The 20,394-nt window shown below is 38.8% G+C and overlaps 1 pseudogene; it reads left to right on the forward strand.

The window, feature by feature from the left end:
* Nucleotides 1-19,978, forward strand: LOC105602407 (stromelysin-2-like; annotated as a pseudogene).
* The last annotated feature ends 416 nt before the right edge of the window (nucleotides 19,979-20,394 follow it).

The following is a 20,394-nucleotide window of genomic DNA, read 5'->3' on the forward strand; positions in this document are numbered from 1 at the left end:
ATGGAGATGAATGGTGAGGTGCTGGATTATCACGTGCCTAAGACATTTCAACAGTATGAGAAGAAAGGTAAGAAATGTAGAGTGGGTTGATTAACTGCCCTAGGTATTTATTAAAGTAAGTAATAGGCTCAGAGAAGCCAAATATCTCAAGACACTTCGTGAAAGCTAACAGATATTAATGGCAACATTTTAAAAAACTCCTCATCTATTGTAGACAATGCTGAAAATAAGTTCCAGGCCTAATCACAAAACTGGACATTTTCTAGCTGGAAATAATGGGCAGACAAACCTGAAAACCTTGAACACCTAAATTTCTCTGTAAGTCCACATGTGTAGAAGTAGTATCCCCCTCCTTACAGAGGAGGACAATCTACCCTTGCGTAGAGAATACACGAAGGCTGTATCTGACTCCGTATCTCACAAGATAATTCCTGTCCTCTTCCCAAATTGTCTCCTTCACCCCTCATTGTTTTCAGGCAAAGGACTAAATTCAGGTCTCACTGTAGCTCAAATCCTACCTAAAGCAGGAAGTTACTTACACACCAGACTTGTGTGGGAGTGATTGAGAGTTTGGAGATGTCCCTCGCTTTCTATAGATTCCCTGGTGGCTCAGATGGTAAAGCATCTGCCCGTGATGTGGGAGACCTGGGTTCAATCCCTGGGTAGGGAAGATCCCCTGGAAAAGGAAATGGCAACCCACTCCAATACTCTTGCCTAGAAAATCCCATGGATGGAGGAGCCTGGTGGGCTACAGTCCATGGGGTCACAAAGAGTTGGACACAGCTGAGTGACTTCACTCACTCACTCAGATACACTGAAAATTGTTTTTTGTTTTTTCTTTTTTACTAAATATAGTTGATGTACAATATTATGTTAGTTTCAAATGTGCTATACAGTGATTTCACATTTACATTCATTTTGAAGTGATCATCATAAGTCTAGCCATCTGTCTCCTTGTAAAGTTATTACGATATTACTGACCCTATTCTTTCTGCTGCATAGTACCTCCCTGTAGCTTATTTATTTTACACCTGAGAATTTGTACCTCTTAATCTCCTTAACCTATTTCACCCCTTCCCACCTCCCTCCCCTCTGACAACCACCTGTTTGGACCCTGTATCTCTCAGTCTGTTATGCCTGCTTGGTTTTTTTCACCTTTTTAAGATTCCACATACAGTAAGATGAAGTGGTATTTATCTGACTCTGTCTGACTTATTCCATTAAGCCATAATGTCCTTTAGATGCATCCATGCCATGGCAAATTGTAAGTCTTTTCTTTATGACTAAATAATACATTTCATTATATGTATATATGCCTCATCTTCTTTATCAATTTATCTATCAGTGGACACCTAGGTTACTTGCCTATCGTACATAATGCTGCAATAAACGTTGGTGTGCATACATCTTTTTGAATTAGTGTGTCTTCTTTCTTCAGGAAAACACCTAGAAGTGAAGTTGCTGTTTTACCTCACTGTCACAGATGGCAGTTCACTGTTTAGTTTTCAAGGAAACTCCATTCTGTTTTCCATAATGGCTACATCAATTTACAATTCAACCAACAGGGCACAAAAGTTGCTTTCTCTCCACGTCCTTGCTGTTTGTTGTCTTCTGGTTGATAGCCACTGTGACAGGTGTTAGCCCGTGCCTAAGTGTGGCTTCAGTTTACATTACCATAATAATTAGTGACTTTGAGCATCTTTTCATGTGTCTGTGGGCCATCTGCCTGTCTTCCCTAGAAAGATGTCTATTCAGGTCCTCCACCAATTTTTTTTTTTTTTTGGAGGAAATATCCATTGTCTTTATTTTCTTTTTTTGAATCTTTTATTTTTATTTTTTTACTTTATTTTACTTTACAATACTGTATTGGTTTTGGCATACATTGACATGAATCCCCCACGGGTGTACATGAGCTCCCAAACATGAACCCCCCTCCCACCTCCCTCCCCACATCATCCCTCTTGATCATCCCCGTGCACTAGCCCCAAGCATCCTGCATCCTGCATCAAACACAGACTGGCTATTCGTTTCTTTCATGATAGTATACATGTTTCAATGCCATTCTCCCAAATCATCCCACCCTCTCCCTCTCCCTCAGAGTTCAAAAGTCCACTTTACACATCTGTGTCTCTTTTGCTGTCTTGCATACAGGGTCATCATTACCATCTTTCTAAATTCCATATATATGTGTTAGTATACTGTATTGGTGTTTTACTTTCTGGCTTACTTCACTCTGTATAATCAGCTCCAGTTTCATCCATCTCATTAGAACTGATTCAAATGTATTCTTTTTAATAGCTGAGTAATACTCCATTGTGTATATGTACCACAGCTTTCTTATCCATCCATCTGCTGATGGACATCTAGGTTGTTTCTGGCTATTATAAACAGTGCTGTGATGAACATTGGGGTACATGTGTCTCTTTCTATTCTGGTTTCCTTGGTGTGTATGCCCAGCAGTGGGATTGCTGGGTCATAAGGCAGTTCTGTTTGCAATTTTTTAAGGAATCTCCACACTGTTCTCCATAGTGGCTGTACTAGTTTGCATTCCCACCAACAGTGTAAGAGGGTTCCCTTTTCTCCACACCCTCTCCAGCATTTATTGCTTGCAGACTTTTGGATCGCAGACATTCTGATTGGTGTGAAGTGGTACCTCATTGTGGTCTTGATTTGCATTTCTCTAATAATGAGTGACGTTGAGCATCTTTTCATGTGTTTGTTAGCCATCTGTATGTCTTCTTTGGAGAAATGTCCACCAATTTTTAAATCAGGTTGTTTGTTTGTTTTAACATTGAATTGTAAGAATTCTTTGTAGTTTTGGGATATTAATTCATTATTGGATATATCATTTGCAAATACCTTCTCACATTCAATAGGCTGTCTTTTGTTTCATTTCATTTCAGTAGGCTGTCTTTTCATTTCATTTCATAGTTTCTTCCCTATTCAAAAGCTTTTTATTTTGATTTAGTCCCACTTGCTTATTTTTGCTGTTATTTTCTTTGCTGAGAAGACAGACTCAAAAAAGTATTGCTAAGACCACTGTCAAAGAGCATACTGTGTATGTTTTATTCTATAAGTTTTATGGTCTTAAAATCATTTAAGATTTTAACCCATTTTGAGCTTATTTTTGTATATGATGTGATTCTTTTGCATGTAGCTGACCAGTTTCTCCAGCACCAGTTTATTGAAAAGGCTCTGTTTTCTTCATTGAATATCCTTGCCTCCTTTGCTGTAGATTAATTGAATATATAAGTGTCAGTTTATTTCTGGGCTTTCTGCTCTGTTCCATTGATGTCTGATCTGTTTTTGTGCTAGCACTATATTGTTTGATGACTGCAGTTTTGTAGTACAGCTTGAAATCAGGGGAATATTATACCTCCAGCTTTGTTTCAGGTTGCTTTGACTATTTAGAGTCTTTTGTGGTTCCACAAAAATTTTAAAAGATTTTGTTCAGTTCTGTGAAAAATGCCTTTAATAGTTTGATAGAGATTGCATTGAAACTGTAGCCTGCCTTGGGTAGTATGGTCATGTTAACAATAGTGACCCTTTCAATTCATGAACATAGTATATTTTCTCATTTGTTTGTGTCATTTTCAGCTTCTTTGATCAGTGTCTTATAGCTTGCTAAGTCACTTCAGTCGTGTCCGACTCTGTGCGAACCCATAGACGGCAGCCCACCAAGCTCTTATAGCTTGCAGAGTACTAGTTGTTTACCTTTTTTGCTTATGTTTATTCATAGGAATTTTATTCTTTTTGATGCAATTGTAAATGGGATTATGTTCTTAATTTCTCTTTCTGATAGTTCATTATTAGTGTATAAGAATACAATAGATTTCTAATGTGTTCATTTTGTTTCCTAAAATTTACTGAATTCATTTAGTAGCTTATTTAAGATATTCTACATATAATATTATGTAGTCTGTAAACAATGATAGTTTCATTTCATCCTTTCTAATTTGGATTATTTTTATTTCTTTTTTTGTCTGATTATAGCGGCTAGGACTTTGTACTAAATATAAGTGGAAAGAGAAGGCATTTTTTACTTATTCTTGATCTTAAAAGGAAATGCTTTCAGCATTTCACCATTGAGGATTATGTTGGCTATGGGCTTGTCATATATAGCCTTTATTATGTTGAGGTGTGTTCCAGCTATATTGATTTTGTGGAGAGTTTTTTTTTTTTCAATTGTAAATGAGTTTTAAATTTTGTCAAAAGCATTTTCTGAATATATTGAGATGATCATGTAGTTTTTATTCTTCAACTGTTAATATGGTGAAAGTGAAAGTCCCTCAGTCATGTCTGACTCATTGCGACCCCATGGACTATACAGTCCATGGAATTCTCTAGGCCAGAATACTGGAGTGGGTAGCCTTTCCCGTCTCCAGGGGATCTTCCCAACCCAGGGATCTAACCCAGGTCTCCTGCATTGCAGGCAGATTCTTAACCAGCTGAGTCACAAGGGAAGCTCAGAAATACTGGAGTGGGTAGGGTAATCCTTCTCCAGCAGATCTTCCTGACCCAGGAATCAAACCAGGGTCTCATGCATTGCAGGAGTATTCTTTACCAACTGAAATATCAAGGAAGCCCCAATATGGTATTGAGAGTTAATTTTTAGGTAGGTTGATAGGGAGTCCTGGGCCCTCAAGGAGGAGAAGGAGACAAACTTTTTTTTACATTCCTTCACCTTAGTCATGTAGGACTTTTTTCCCTCAGCTCTGAGTTTCTGTGTCAACAATCTATTTCACTTAACACTCACTTTCTTTAAGCCCAAAGCTAATGATTATACAACAAAACAATATCTTATGTGGGAACCTGTTTTTCTTCAAAAGTCTATGCTCTTGATTATATGGATATAATATATCCTGCCCAGAGACATCTTGTCCAGAGACCATTCCCCTTGGTTAATCTTACTTTGATGTTGTCTCAAGATGTACATTGTGGGAGAAGAGACTGGTAAAACTTTCACAGCCTTGAGGTATTTCTTTTATCTATGTTTAGCAGTCCACTAAAAAGTACATAATGTCCCACCTAAACTAGCGGGAGTGGGCACTCTTCTACCCCCTTCCAAGTGTCTTTTGCTGGAAGATTTTCTCTATCCTTTCACTTTAATAAATCTTTTCTGCACAAAGCTCTGAATGACTGAGGCTGCATCTTTGGTCCCAGAGTGAATTCTTCTCCTTTGGAGACCATGAATCTGACACCATTCACTGTAAGCTACCAGCAACACATTGATTTGTGGATAACGTTTGTGGATAACGAGCCATCCTAGCATCCCTGGGATAAATCCTACTAGATCACTGTATATGAGCCTTTTAATGTATTTTGAATTTGGTTTGCTAATATTTTTTTCTAAGAATTTTTCCTTCCATGTTCATTAGTGATATTGCCCTAAAGTCTTTCTGTGGGTTTTTTGTGTGGTTTTAGTATCAGGATGTTGCTGGCCTTGTAGAATGAGTTTGAAAGTGTTCCATTCTTTTTGATCTTTTGGAAGAGTTTTAAAAGGATGGGTATTACCTCTTTAAATATTCACCCGTGAAGCCATCTGGTCCAAGACTTTTGCTTTTTGTGAATTTTCTTTGTACTACTGACTCGATTTCATTACTGGTAATTGGTCTCTTTATATTTTCTTTTTCTTCGTAATTCAGTCTTAAAAGAGTGCATGTTTTTTGAATTTGTTCACTTTTTTATATCATTCATTTCATCAGTGTATTTTTATTCATTTTAACCTCTTATGAATCTTTGTATTTCTGTAGTGTCATTGTACATTCTCCTCTTTCATGTCTGATTTTACTTGTTGAAATCTCTCTCTTTTTCTTGATTGAGAGTCCCTTGGAGAGCAAGATCAAATCAATCAATCTTAAAAGAAATCAACCCTGAGTACTCTTTGGAAGGACTGATTCTGAAGCTCCAACACTTTGGCCCCCTGATGTGAACAGCTGACTCATTGGAAAACATCCTGATGCTGGGAAAGATTGAAGGCAGAAGGAGAAAAAGCCGACAGAGGATGAGATGGTTGGATGGCATCACCGATTCAATGGACATTGACTTGGGCAAACTCCGGGAGATGGTGAGGGACAGGGAAGCCTGGAGTCCCAAGGGGTCACAGAGTTGGACACAACTTGGTGACTGAACAAAAAAAATTTTTGATGAGTCTAGCTAAAGTTTCATTTTTATCAATTTTATCTTTTCAAAGACCCAGCTCTTGGTTTCATTGATCCATCTTCTTCTTCTTCTTCTTCTTCTTTTTTTTTTTTTAGTCTCTCATTTGTTTATGCTCTGCTCTTTTTATCTCCTACTAACGGGATTTTGTTTTCTCTTTTTGGAGTTACTTACAGTGTAAGAGTAAATTGTTAATTTGAGATTTTTCTTGTTTCTTGATGTAGGCTTGCATAATTCTTTTTTTTTTTAACTTTTTAACTTAAAAAAGCATTTATTTATTTGGCTGCTTCACATCTTACTTGAAGCACACAGGATCTTTGGGATCTTTTCATTGTGGTGCATAGATTCTCTAGTTGTGGCATGCAGGCTCAGTAGTCGCAGTGCACAGGCTCCAGAGTGCATGGGCATTAGTAGTTGTGACAAATGGGCTCTCTGGTTGTGGCACAGAAGCTCCAGAGCAGGTGGCTCAGTAGTTGTGGTGTGTAGGCTTAGTTGCACTGCCATATGTAGGATCTTAGTTTCCCAATCAGGATCAAATCCTCTGCATTTCAAGGCAGATTCTTAACCACTGGACCACCGGGAAATTTTCTAGGCATGTATCATTCTAAACTTCCCTCTTAGATCTGCTTTATCTGCAGCTCATATAATCATTACATTTTCACTTTCATTTGTCTCTAAGTATTTCTTGATTCTTTCAGTAACTCATTGGTTATTTAAAAGCAGGTTGTTTATGCATATGTTTTTCTTATTACAGTTTTTTCTCTATGGGTTGATTTCTAGTTTCATACCACTATGGTTGGAAAAGATGGTTCATCAAAGCTACAGTCTTTGTAAACTTATTGAGACTTGTTTTGTGCCCTAGCATGTGATCCATCCTGGAAAATACTCCATGTACACCTGAAAAGAATATGTATTTTGCTTTTGAAGGAAAGTGAAGTGAAAGTTTTCAGTCCAGTTCAGTTCAGTCACTCAGTCATGTCCAACTCTTTGTGACCCCATGACTGCAGCATGCCAGGCCTCCCTGTTTGACACCAACTCCCAGAGATCCCCCAAACCCATGTCCATTGAGTCAGTGATGGCTTCCAACCATCTTTTCTTCTGTCATCCCCTTCTCCTTCTGCCCCAAATCTTTCCCAGCATCAGGGTCTTTTCCAATGAGTCAGCTCTTCACTTCAAATGGCCAAATATTGGAGTTTCAGCTTCAACATCAGACCTTCCAATGAACACACAGGACTGATTTCCTTTAGAATGGACTGGTTGGATCTCCTTGCAGTCCAAAGGACTCTCAAGAGTCTTCTCCAGCACCACAGTTCAAAAGCATCAATTCTTCAGTGCTCAGTTTTCTTTATAGTCCAACTCTCATATCCATACATGACCACTGGAAAAACCATAGCCTTGACTAGATACACTTTTGTTGACAAAGTAATGTCTCTGCTTTTTAATATGCTGTCTAGGTTGGTCATAACTTTCCTTCCAAGGAGTAAGCATCTTTTAATTTCATGGCTGCAATCACCATCTGCAGTGATCTTGGAACTCCAAAAAATAAAGTCAGGAATTGTTTCCACTGTTTCCCCATCTATCTGCCATGAAGTGATGGGACCAGATGCCATGATCTTCGTTTTCTGAATGTTGAGCTTTAAGCCAACTTTTTCACTCTCTTCTTTCACTTTCATCAAGAGACTCTTTAGTTCCTCTTCACTTTCTGCCATAAGGGTGGTGTCATCTGAATATCTGAGGTTATTGATATTTCTCCTGACAATCTAGATTCCAGCCTGCGCTTCTTCCAGCCAAGCATTTCTTATGATGTACTCTACATATAAGTTAAATAAGCATGGTGACAATATGCAGCCTTGACGTACTCCTTTTCCTATTTGAAACCAATCTGTTGTTCCATGTCCAGTTCTAACTGTTGCTTCTAGACCTGCAAACAGGTTTTTCAAGAGGCAGGTCAGGTGGTCAGGTATTCCCATCTCTTTCAGAATTTTCCACAGTTTGTTGTGATCCACACAGTCAAAGGCTTTGGCATAGTCAATAAAGCAGAAATAGATGTTTTTCTGGAACTCTCCTGCCTTTTTGATGATCCAGCAGATGTTGGCAATTTGATCTCTGGTTCCTCTGCCTTTTCTAAAACCAGCCTGAACATCTGGAAGTTCACAGTTCACGTATTGCTGAAGCCTGGCTTGGAGAATTTTGAGCATTACTTTACTAGCATGTGGGATGAGTGCAACTGTGCAGTAGTTTGAGCATCCTTTGGCATTGCCTTTCTTTGGGATTAGAATGAAAACTGACCTTTTCCAGTCCTGTGGCCACTGCTGAGTTTTCCAAATTTGCCAGCATATTTAGTGCAGCACTTCCACAGCATCATCTTTCAGGATTTGAAATAGCTCAACTGGAATTCCATCACCTCCACTAGCTTTGTTTGTAGTGATGCTTCCTAAGGCCCACTTGACCTCACATTCCAGGATGTCTGGCTCTAGGTGAGTGACCACACCATTGTGATTATCTTGGCCATGAAGATCTTTTTCGTACAGTTCTTCTGTGTATTCTTGCCACTTCTTCTTAGTATGTTCTGCTTCTGTTAGGTCCATACCATTTCTGTCCTTTCTCGAGCCCATCTTTGCATGAAATGTTCCCTTGATATCTCTAATTTTCTTGAAGAGATCTCTAGTCTCTCCCATTCTGTTGTTTTCCTCTATTTCTTTGCACTGATGGCTGAGGAAGGCTTTCTTATCTCTCCTTGCTATTCTTTGGAACTCTGCACTCAAATAGGTATGTCTTTCCTTTTCTCCTTTGCTCTTTGCTTCTCTTCTTTTCACAGCTATTTGTATGGCCTCCTCAGGCAGCCATTTTGCTTTTTTGCATTTCTTTTTCCTGGGGATGGTCTTGATCCCTGTCTCCTGTACAATGTCACGAACTTCTGTCCATAGTTCATCAGGCACTCTATCTATCAGATCTAGGCCCTTAAATCTATTTCTCACTCCACTGCATAATCATGGGGGATTTAGGTCTTGAAGAAGGCTGAGCGCCGAAGAATTGATGCTTTTGAACTGTGGTGTTGGAGAAGACTCTTGAGAGTCCCTTGGACTGCAAGGAGATCCAACTAGTCCATTCTCAAGGAGATCAATGCTGGGATTTCTTTGGAAGGAATGATACTAAAGCTGAAGCTCCAGTACTTTGGCCACCTCATGCAATGAGTTGACTCATTGGAAAAGACTTTGATGCTGGGAGGGATTGGGGGCAGGAGGAGAACAGGACGACAGAGGATAAGATGGAGGGATGGCATCACTGACTCGATGGACGCAAGTCTGATTGAACTCTGGGAATTGGTGATGGACAGGGAGGCCTGGCGTGCTGCGATTCATGGGGTCACAAAGAGTCGGACACGACTGAGTGACTGAACTGAACTGAACTGAACTGATACCTGAATGGTTTAGTGGTTTTCCCCATTTTCTTCATATTCAGTCTGAATTTAGCAATAAGGAGTTCATGATCTGAGCCACAGTCAGCTCCTGGTCTTGTTTTTGCTGACTGTATAGAGCTTCTCCATCTTTGGCTGCAAAGAATATAATCAATCTGATTTTGGTGTTGACCATCTGGTGATGTCCATGTGTAAAGTCTTCTCCTGTGTCGTTGGAAGAGGGTGTTTGCTATGACCAGTGCGTTTTCTTGGCAAAACCCTATTAGCCTTTGCTGTGCTTCATTTTGTACTCCAAGGCTTCATTTGCCTGTTACTCCAGGTGTTTCCTGACTTCCTACTTTTGCATTCCAGTCCCCTGTGATGAAAAAGACATCTTTTTTGGAAGTTAGTTCTAAAAGGTCTTGTGGGTCTTCATAGAACCATTCAACTTCAGCTTCTTCAGTGTTATTGGTCAGGGTATAGACTTGGATTACCGTGATATTGAATGGTTTGCCTTAGAAACGAACAGAGATCATTCTGTCATTTTTGAGATTGCATCCAAGTACTGCATTTTGGACTCTTTTGTTGACCAGTATGGCTACTCCATTTCTTCTAAGGGATTCCTACCCAGAGTAGTAGATGAAATGGTCCTCTTAGTTAAATTCACCCATTCCAGTCCATTTTAGTTCACTGATTCCTAGAATGTTGACATTCACTCTTCCCATCTCCTGTTTGACCACTTCCAATTTGTGTTGATTCATGGACCTAACTTTCCAGGTTCCTATGCAATATTGCTCTTTACAGCATCGGACCTTGCTTCTATCACCAGTCACATCCACAACTGGGTGTTGTTTTTGCTTTGGCACCATCCCTTCATTCTTTCTTATTTCTCCACTGATCTCCAGTATCATAATGGGCACCTACTGACCTAGGAGTTCATCTTGCAGTGTGCTATCTTTTTGCCTGTTCATGGGGTTCTCAAGACAAGAATACTGAAGTGGTTTGCCATTCCCTTCTCCAGTGGACCACATTCTGTCAGACCTCTCCACCATGACCCATCCGTCTTGGGTGACCTCACATGGCATGGCCTAGTTGCTTAGTCATGTCCAATTCTCTGCTATCCCATGGACTATACAGTCCATGGAATTCTCCTGGCCAGAATATTGGAGTGAGTAGCCTTTCCCTTCTCCAGAGGATCTTCCCAACCCAGGGATCGAACCCAGGTCTCCTGCATTGCAAGTGGGTTCTTTACCAGCTGAGCCACAAGGGAATACCAAGAATACTGGAGAGGTAGCCCTCACTCTCCAGTGATCTTCCCAACCCAGGAATTGAACCAGGGTCTCCTGCACTGCAGGTGGATTCAAAGCCCAAAAGTGAAAGTGAAAGTCATTCAGTCACATCCAATTCTTTGTAACTCCATGGACCATTGAATACTCCAGGCCAGAATACTGGAGTGGATAGCTGTTCCCTTCTCCAAGGGATCTTCCCAACCCAGGGATCAAACCCAGGTCTCCTGCATTGCAGGCAGATTCTTTGCCATCTGAGCCACCTAGAAAGAAGTTTTGGAGGAAACTTCTTTATATATTTGTAAAGCCAATGTAGTATATTATGCTGTTGAAGGCAAGTGTTTCTTTATTGATTTTCTGTAAATGCGGTGTTAAAATCTCCTACTATTTCTCCCCTTATGTTTGTTAAAATTTCCTTTATGTATTTAGGTGTTTCTTTACGGGTTGCATATATATTCACTGCTGGAGTCCAGTCCCAGCAGCCAGGGATTCAATCTGAAGAGATGAACGGTGCTGGCGAGTAATGAGACAGCCTCTCATTTTTCTTGGACTGCCTATTTATTTGAAGTTTAAGATTCTCTTTTATACTTTTACAAAAACATCAGGTCAGAGGCTTGACATTTTCAGTTCCCCCTCTCCCAGATTTATTATCTCGTAAATCATGTTGCTTTTCAAACAGAGTTCCTCTTCAGTGATTCTCTCAGAATCAGCCTTATCATCTATTATCTACCTCCTCTAATGTGTCCTAGTGATAACTTGTGATTACACTGTAACTCATGCTACATTCCTCAGTTTACTAGTATCTTCCTAAATCCTGTTTGCCAGTAACATCCTGAGCTCACTATCTCTTAAAAAGGCTGCTAGCTATAGTGTTTCTAAAAATTCCTAACTTCGATAAGCTATAGTAAAATATGCTAACTTTATAACATTCCTTAAATCTTTAACTTCTAACTATTTTAATTATTTCTAAGTGCTAAATTCAGTAAACTCCTTTGTCATAAACATTTTCCTCACAAATAGGCTTCAGATAGCAATCCCTCCCATGGCCTCAAGCTATGGCCTGTGTGCTCATCCTGGAACATTCTTTTGTAAGAGTCCTTGAACAAACATCAGTGATTAACTTTATGAATTATTTTCTGAGCACAGCTGCAGAAGGCTTTGTGCCTTCTCATGCTCCTCTCAAGAATGATAAACACCTTAATATTCCTTTTCAGTCAACTCAGCTGAGGAGAGGAAAAGACAAGTCAGAATTACACAGCCTAACTCCTTCATCCTGGGACCATGCCTGTGGAATGAGGAGAGGGTTCTGAGGCCATGCCTCCATTTTGTCAGTAATGCCTAAAGTGGCTCCCAACAATTTACAATTGTTCTTTTTCTTAGATTGATCCCTTGATTGTTATATAATGTCATTCTCTCTTGTTACAGTCTTTATTTTGAAATCTATTTTGTCTGATATAAGGTATTGGTATTGGTATCTTAGCTTTCTTTTTGTTTCTGTTTGCATGTAATACCTTTTTTCATTCTCTCACATTTAGGCTGTCTGTGTTTTCATATCTGAAATGAGTCTCTTGTAGACAGCATATGTGTGGGTTTTGTTTTTGTATTCATTCAGCCATTCTTTGTCTTTAGCCTGGGGCATTCTTTTCATTTACATTTAAAGTCATTATTGATATATATGTACCTATTGTTATTTTGTTAATTGTTTTGAGGTTGTTTATTCTTTTTATCTTTCTTCCCTGTGATTTAATAACTATATTGGTGTTATACTGGGATTTTTTCCCCTCTTTTATGTGTGTATCTATTGTAGTTCATCAGGTTGTGGTTACCATAAGGCTCATACTACATATATATATATAATATATAGTATATATATAATATATATAGTATATATATAATATAGTATATATATAATACTATATACTATATATATAGTATACTCATACTATATATATATATATAAAGTTGGTGATTTTACAAGATGAAATGCATTTTAACCATCCTACATTCTTACCCCCAAACTTATGTTTAATGTTTTTGTCATTATATTTTACATGTTTTTGGTGTCCTTGAACTACCGTTTGTGGATATAGATCATTTTACGATTTTTGTCTTTTAACCTTCATACTAGTTTTTAAATGATTAATCTACTACATTTACTGTATGTTTGACTTTACCAGTGAGATTTTTCCTTTTATAATTTCTATATGTCTAGCTGTTGCCTTTACTTTTCTACTCAGAGAAGTCCTTTTAATATTTCTTGTACAGTCAGTTTAGTAGTGTTGAACTCTTTTAACTTATCCTTGTCTATAATGGTATTTATCTTTTTTTCTAATCTAAATGATAACTTTACTGGGTAGTGTTCTTTAGTTGTAGGCTTTTTCCCCCATCACTTAGTTAATCTTATTTGGGAATCTTTGTGCTTCCTTACCTTGAATGTCTATATTCTTCCCCTGGTTAGGGATGCTTTCAGCTATTTTTTTCTTCAAATAAGTTCTCTGCCCCTTTCTCTTTATCTTCTTCTGGAATCTCTTTAAAGCAAATTGAGTATGCTTGCTGTCCCAGCGGTCTATTAAACTGTCTTAATTTTTTTTAATTCTGTCATTCCCTTTTTCTATTCAACTGAGGTGATGTCTACTGCTATGTCTTTCAAATTGCTGATTTGTTCCTCTATACCATCTAAACTACTGTTGATTTTTTTCCAGAGTATTTTTTATTTCAGTTGTTGGAGTCTTCATTTCTGTTTGGCTCTTCTTAGTATTTTCTAACGTTGCTGATTTCATCCGTTTTCTTCCAAGTTTGAGGAGCCTCTTTACAGTCACTACCTTGAACTCTTTATCAGGTACGTTACTTATTTCCACTTCGTTTAGTTCTTTTCTCTGAGGTTTTTTCCTGTCCTATCATTTACAACATTTAATGTCTCCTCACTTTGCCCAATTAGCTGTGCTTATTTCTGTGAATGAGGTAGGTCAGTGACATATCTGGACCTTGGAGACTTGGCCTTTATGGGAGAAGTCCTATCCATCCTAGGAGCATATTCCCCTCTGGTTATAGAGCTATGTATTCTACGGATACCTCCCACGTGGACTCTGTGTGCCTTTCTGTTGTGGTAGGGTCAACCACGGTGGTCATGCTGGTAGGCTGGGCTGCCCCAGGCCTGGCTGGCTTTGAAGTGATGTCTCATGCAGTGCCTATGGGTAACTAGAGGGTTAAGTCAGCTTCCTCTGGGGCCCAGCCCATGGTAGGCAGGAATGGTTCCCTAGTGCTAATGGACAGGAGGGAGTATCCCCAAACTGCACTTGCTGGTGACAGTGCTTCAGAGTAGAATGAGCCCTCCGAAATGAGTGCTTCTAGCATCTCTATTTCCAGCAGGATCCCTGTTGCCTCTTACTTCTCCAGGAGACTCCAATATCAGCAAGTTGATCTGACTCAGGCTCCTTTCAAACTGAACTGGGACTTGGAGTCTGTGACGTTTTGCACTTGCCCTTTAAAAGCAGAGTCTCTGCTTTCCATAGTCCTTGGTTCTCCCAAACATAGACCCCACTAGTGTTCAAAGCCAGGTGTTCTGGAGGCTTGTCTGCTCAGTGTGGGGCTTCTGGGCTGAGAAGTCCAATGTGGGTCCTGGACCCTTCATTATTCGAGGAGGATCTCTACAATTTAGACATTCCCTCTGTTACCAGCCCAGAGGTGTGGGTCCTGACTATACTCCATCTCTCCCTCTCCCACCCATCCCATTTTCACTCCTTCCTTATGTCTTTAGTTGTGGAAAATCTTCTGCTAGTTTTCTGGCCATTCCTACAGAGTTGCTCTGTAAATACAGTTGATTTTGACTTTCTGGATTTTAGCTTTCTATCTATGATAAAGGGAAAATAATACTAACTCTTAAGAGTTTCATGAGGATGGGCAAAGCTAAATCACTTAGCTTAGAGCTTCTCATGTATACAAAATGTTGAATATTGATAACTGGCTTTTCTTTGCCACATTCTCCTCAGGCCATATTTCTTTATCAGTATCACTCTCCTGCCTAACAAACTTCTCCCTAGCAAAAAAGTCCACCACAACAATGAACCAACCTCAAATGAACTCTAATTCAAATAGAAAACATAGTAACATTACTTATGCATCCACCTATTAATAATAATAATAGTGAATGACTTAGGTTACAATATATAATCATAATTTCTTGTATTTAAAATGAGCACTGAAGCCATAATTCTGAGATATGTCTAACCCCTACATCGACATGTTTGCCTGCTTCAGCTGATAGTCTTTTTTATGGCAAGGACTGGTAACCTAAATATTTAGTTAAAGAATTAGGAGAGAAATAAAATAGGTAAAAATTCAGCAATAAACTGCTTCCATTCTAAGCAGTTAAATTGGTATTAAAGTCATGGAAAAGGAGGTGAACTTCTCATCTATTTTCATTCTGTGACTTAGCCCAATTACCCAACCTAAAATAAAATCAAGAGTTTCCAATGAAAGAAGTTGCAAAATATTGTAATCATGCCATACCCAGGGTCAAGTGTTTATATCTATAATCTTAGGTTGTCGGACGTTGAAATTGATAGCTTACCCAATAATTGGACACCTATAAGTGAGAATCTGTTATACATTTCTCAATCTTAGTTACAGGATGTGATGGACTATATTTCTGTCTGTATGGCTTTACAACATCTGTGCAGCACAGGCCATGAGCTTCAGGTGACAAAGCAAATAGGCACAGATCAGAAGAGGCTGAATGAGCTGTAATGACCAGATGAAGTCAAGTGAAGAGAAAGTTGTCGAGTTGTGTCCAACTCTTTGAGACCCGTTTAGTCCATGGTTTTCTCCAGGCCAGAGTACTGGAGTGGGTAGCCTTTCCCTTCTCCAGGGGATCTTCCCAACCCAGGAATCAAACCCAGGTCTCCCACATTGCAGGTGGATTCTTTGCCAGCTGAGCCACAAGGGGAGCCCATATGATCAGACAGTCAGGGGAAAAAGAACAGAACTAAGGAAGTAAATCAAAGGCAAAATTGGGATCAGTTTCAAAAACGAGAAAAATAAACAGTGTCAAAATATGAGAGAAAAAAGTTGGGGGAGAGCCAAGTTTCAAACCAAGAAGCTTTTGGTAAACATCTAAGTTGCAATAGTTAGAATTTTGGGTAATCACTTAACCATTTAATTTTGTGTAATCACTTACCCCTGAGCTTAAGTTTATTACTTAATTTTTTGATCCTAGTCTCTACTCTGTAAGGTTGTTCTACAGATTAGAAATAACATATATTTAGGGCCTGGCATACAGTAATAGCTCTAGACTTAGAGAGGTTTCACCTTTTCTTGAGAAACAATTGCATACTTGGCTGAATGTATACACACACTCCAGTAAGTTTAGTAAGTAATGAATAACTTAAACGCAGGATTCTTCTCATCCCAAGTCATTAGTTTCTTCCAGATGTGATGTTTTAAATTTACACACTAACATTATGCCCAAGATATGTACCGGTTATAATAATAGCTCTTAATATAACTAACTTTCATTGCATCATTACTGCGTAATAAGATCCACCAACAGGATATGTATGCACCAATAAAATTATGACTCAAATAGAGATGAAGCATCTCAGAGCTTGCCAATAAGTACCTGAGAACATTGTCAGATATATTTCAGGCCAGCAAGCTTCTTCTAGTAAATATATTGGAGTGAATAATATACACCAGCATAAAACACGTATGATAGCCAGGTGAATGATGTTTTATTCACTGCCTTTTATACAGACAGCAAAACAATGGCCCACAGAAGTGATATACTTGTTCATAGTCCATTTGACTTTCTCTAAGTCTGGGGGTCAGCTCCCCCTACCTCTGATTTTCAGCTAGTGTCCATTTTACTTCATTGTGTAGAGCAAACTCCTTGGCTGCATTAAGACACAGGTTGACTTCACTGGTTCAGTGAGTACCCAAGCTTCTCTCCAGCTCTCACATGGGGCTCTCAGAGCCTCCAGTTTCTAGAAACCACATCTTGTCCAATCTACTTCAAATAGGGTAGAAGTGGCATGTGGTACTCAGAGGATCATTCCTGCACGCTCATTAATTTAGTCTGCTGTCACTTTGAAGTTACATACTTCAGATAGAGTAGAGTTAATTCATCTTTAGTGAGAGAAAAGTATAATTCTATACTATTTTGTATTAATAAGTTAGTTTGATAAGACAGTTATATGGACTTGGTATGGGAAAAACATTATGATTGGTTGAGGAAAAAGAGAGAGAGAAATGCAAAAGTGAGAGGTTAGGCGGAGAATATTTTAAATAGCTTCCCATTACAAATCTAAATCCAATTTCCCCTTTTGTACTTGGGGAGAAGGAAAAGATGAAAAGATTTTTAAAAAGCAAGAGGATGGTTTCTTTTTCTTTAAGCAAGCTGGATCTGAATATTTAAATTCAAGTTTCCAGGCTCTTTACTTCATGGAAAATAGATGGGGAAACAATGGAAACAGTGACAGACTATTTTCTTGGGCTCCAAAATCAGTACAGATGGTGACTGCAGCCATGAAATTAAAAGACACTTGCTCCTTGGATGAAAAACTATGACCAACTTGACAGCATATTAAAAAGCAGAGACATTACTTTATCGACAGAGGTCCATCTAGTCAAAGCTATGGTTTTTCCAGTAGTCATGTATGGATGTGAGAGTTGGACTGTGAAGAAGACTGAGTGCTGAAGAATTGATGCTTTTGAACTGTGGTGTTGGAGAAGACTCTTGAGAGTCCCTTGGACTGCAAGGAGGTCCAACCAGTCCATCCTAAAGGAGATCAGTCCTGAATATTCACTGGAAGGTCTGATGCTGAAGCTAAAACTCCAATACTTTGGGCACCTGATGCAAAGAACTGACTCATTGGAAAAGACCCTGATTCTGAGAAAGACTGAGGGTAGGAGAAGGGGATGACAGAGGATGAGATGGTTGGATGAGTCAATGGACATGAGTCTGTGGAAACTCCAGGAGATGGTGATGGACAAGGAAGCCTGGCGTGCTGCCGTCCATGGGATCGCAGAGTCAAACACGACTGAGTGACTGAACTGAACTGAACTGAACAAACTAAATTGCAATAAAATGTAAAAGTAGCACAAAAATAAAATATTAATTAGGGGTCTTCATCAAAAATAACATTGCTTCATACTAACTTTTGTTTCAATAAACTAGATAAAGACTGAAATAAATTGTGAAATTTGGGGAAATGACTAAAAATCATAAAAATTACCTTAAAACTATACTTGTTCCATTAACAATATCTGGAAAGATACTACAATCCTGAAACCTATGTGAAAGAATTTATTAGAGGAAAGGACAGTGGTCTTGTGGTTTTAAAAAAAAAATACAAGAAATCCAGAGGTTCCTGGGGTTGGAGGTGACAGAGAAGCTGGACTCTGACACCCTGGAAGTGATACACAAGCCCAGAGCTGGGATTCCTGGCATCGGTCACTTCTGTGTCTTTCCTGGTAAGCCCAAAGAGACGGAGGAAAACTCATCTCACAAGCAATGGGTCCAAAGAGATTTTAGACATAATACTGAGATTTTATAAATTACTGTCACAGGAGAAATAGTACCTTCAATTTTTTTTTCATATAGAATTGTGAATTATACACTGAATTTGCCTAGAGACGTATTGATTCTGCCACTGAGAAAGCTCTGACAGTTCTGGGAGGAGGTGACGCCACCTAGGTTCTTCAGGATTTATGAAGGAGAAGCTGACATAATGACTTTGCACTCAAAGGCAATAAACAAAATAAAATGTTTTCATTGATCTGGTGTTGTCTTATTGAAAAAGCCATAAAGAAATTCTGATGGCCTATATTTCCATCAGTATTTTTCCTCTCCTAGAACTTGGAGACTGATCATTTTGATGTACCTGGAGAAGTTTCGGGTCACACCTCTCCACCAGGGCCTGGTTTGTATGGAGATGTTCGCTTTGATGATGATGAACCATGGGCTGAAGACGCAGCAGGCGAGTCATAAACATCTCTGGATGATTTCAGGAATAATGTCCGACACAATCCAAGAGTGACCTGATTATCTAGAATGAGCAGTAAATGGAACATCCTAAGAACTGGAATTTCGGATTATTTGATGGTAACCACTGGAAGCACTCTTTGTTTCAATCATTGTTGAAGAACTTTATGAATAAAGTTGTTTGCTGTCAGCATTTCTGACAGCATTTCAGAAATGCTGAAAGGAAAGAAGCTGTATTTTCTTCTTTGCTGTCAGCAAGCACAATGTTGAAGCATCATTTAATCTTATCTTCACAGCTTAGGAATTTGTGGAGGTTTTAGAATGAGCATGTTAACAATGTTTCTCTTTCCTTTTACTACAGATGATTAAGGAAAAATCAATTACACTGAATCAGGTCTGACCCTAAAATGTGCCCTGGGATTTCTTCTCTTACCACCTGGCTTCTTTTCTTTTAAAAATAAAGATCAGAAAAAAATGCCAGAAAATAAATTTCTAGTTCACCTGTTCAAATAAACATGCCAGTGTCTCTAGTTTAGGAGCTTCCCCTCATTCCAAATTATTTCTAAACAACTTTACTAAACTTTAACACAATGACAAAGATTAACTGTGATTACAATGCTCCCTGGGCATCTGTACAGAATACGTTGCAGGAGCAACAAAGTGTCCAGTAAGTGACTGACTTACTGATGTAAAGCTTGGGAGAGACTTCTAGGTTGAAAATTTAGATTAAGAAGGCACCAGCAATTAGACAAAATAACTAGTACTGGTCACTGTAATTTATTGGTAATAAATGTAAGACCCAGAAAAGGAGTGAACCAGAGTTATCTACTCATTTATTTTTTTACTCGTTCATTCATACCTTCATTCAGGGCCTAAATACCACCTATGAATTGGTTGAAATAAAACCAAGACTGCTGTTTTCCACAACAGTGCTCTAAAAGCATTTCTAAAACCAAAAAACTTCACTCAAATTTACTTGGGCTTCTCTTTTCAATAGGCAATGAGTTCTGGGCTGTCAGAAGAGTTGAGATGCAAGCAGGTTATCTAAGAGACATTCACACCCTGAGTTTTCCTCCAACCATAAAGAAAACTGATGTAGCTATTTCTGATAAGGAAAAGAAGAAAAGATGCTTCTTTGTAGAGGATGAATACTAGAGGTGAGTAGCAATAGGAATGACTTCATATGAAGCCTAGTTGAGAAAATCATTTTTTTTTTCCTTTAAGGATATCCCCTACTCCCACAATCAAAGTTTCTCTAATTTCAAATGTTCTGATTATGAAGAAGACAGCTAATAATCATTCAACTTCCCAGATATAACCAAGGAATCTCAGAATGGCTGATCCTTGGGTCATATATCCAGACACCAAAAGGCATCAGCAGAGACCAGCTGAGGCCCAGACAATGCGCCATTATAGGAAGCCCAGGTGTATCAGGCTGAAGAGCAAGCATGATAAAGAACTGGAAGTTTACTTTAGCCAATGATTTAATTCACTTTGCATCATTTGTATATACAGTCCTCAAGCATCTGAAGCAAAAAGACACTTAGGCTCCGTGTGTCTAGACTTAGAAA

Source organism: Ovis aries, chromosome 15, assembly GCF_016772045.2.
Source record: "Ovis aries strain OAR_USU_Benz2616 breed Rambouillet chromosome 15, ARS-UI_Ramb_v3.0, whole genome shotgun sequence".
Classification (NCBI taxonomy): domain Eukaryota; kingdom Metazoa; phylum Chordata; class Mammalia; order Artiodactyla; family Bovidae; genus Ovis; species Ovis aries.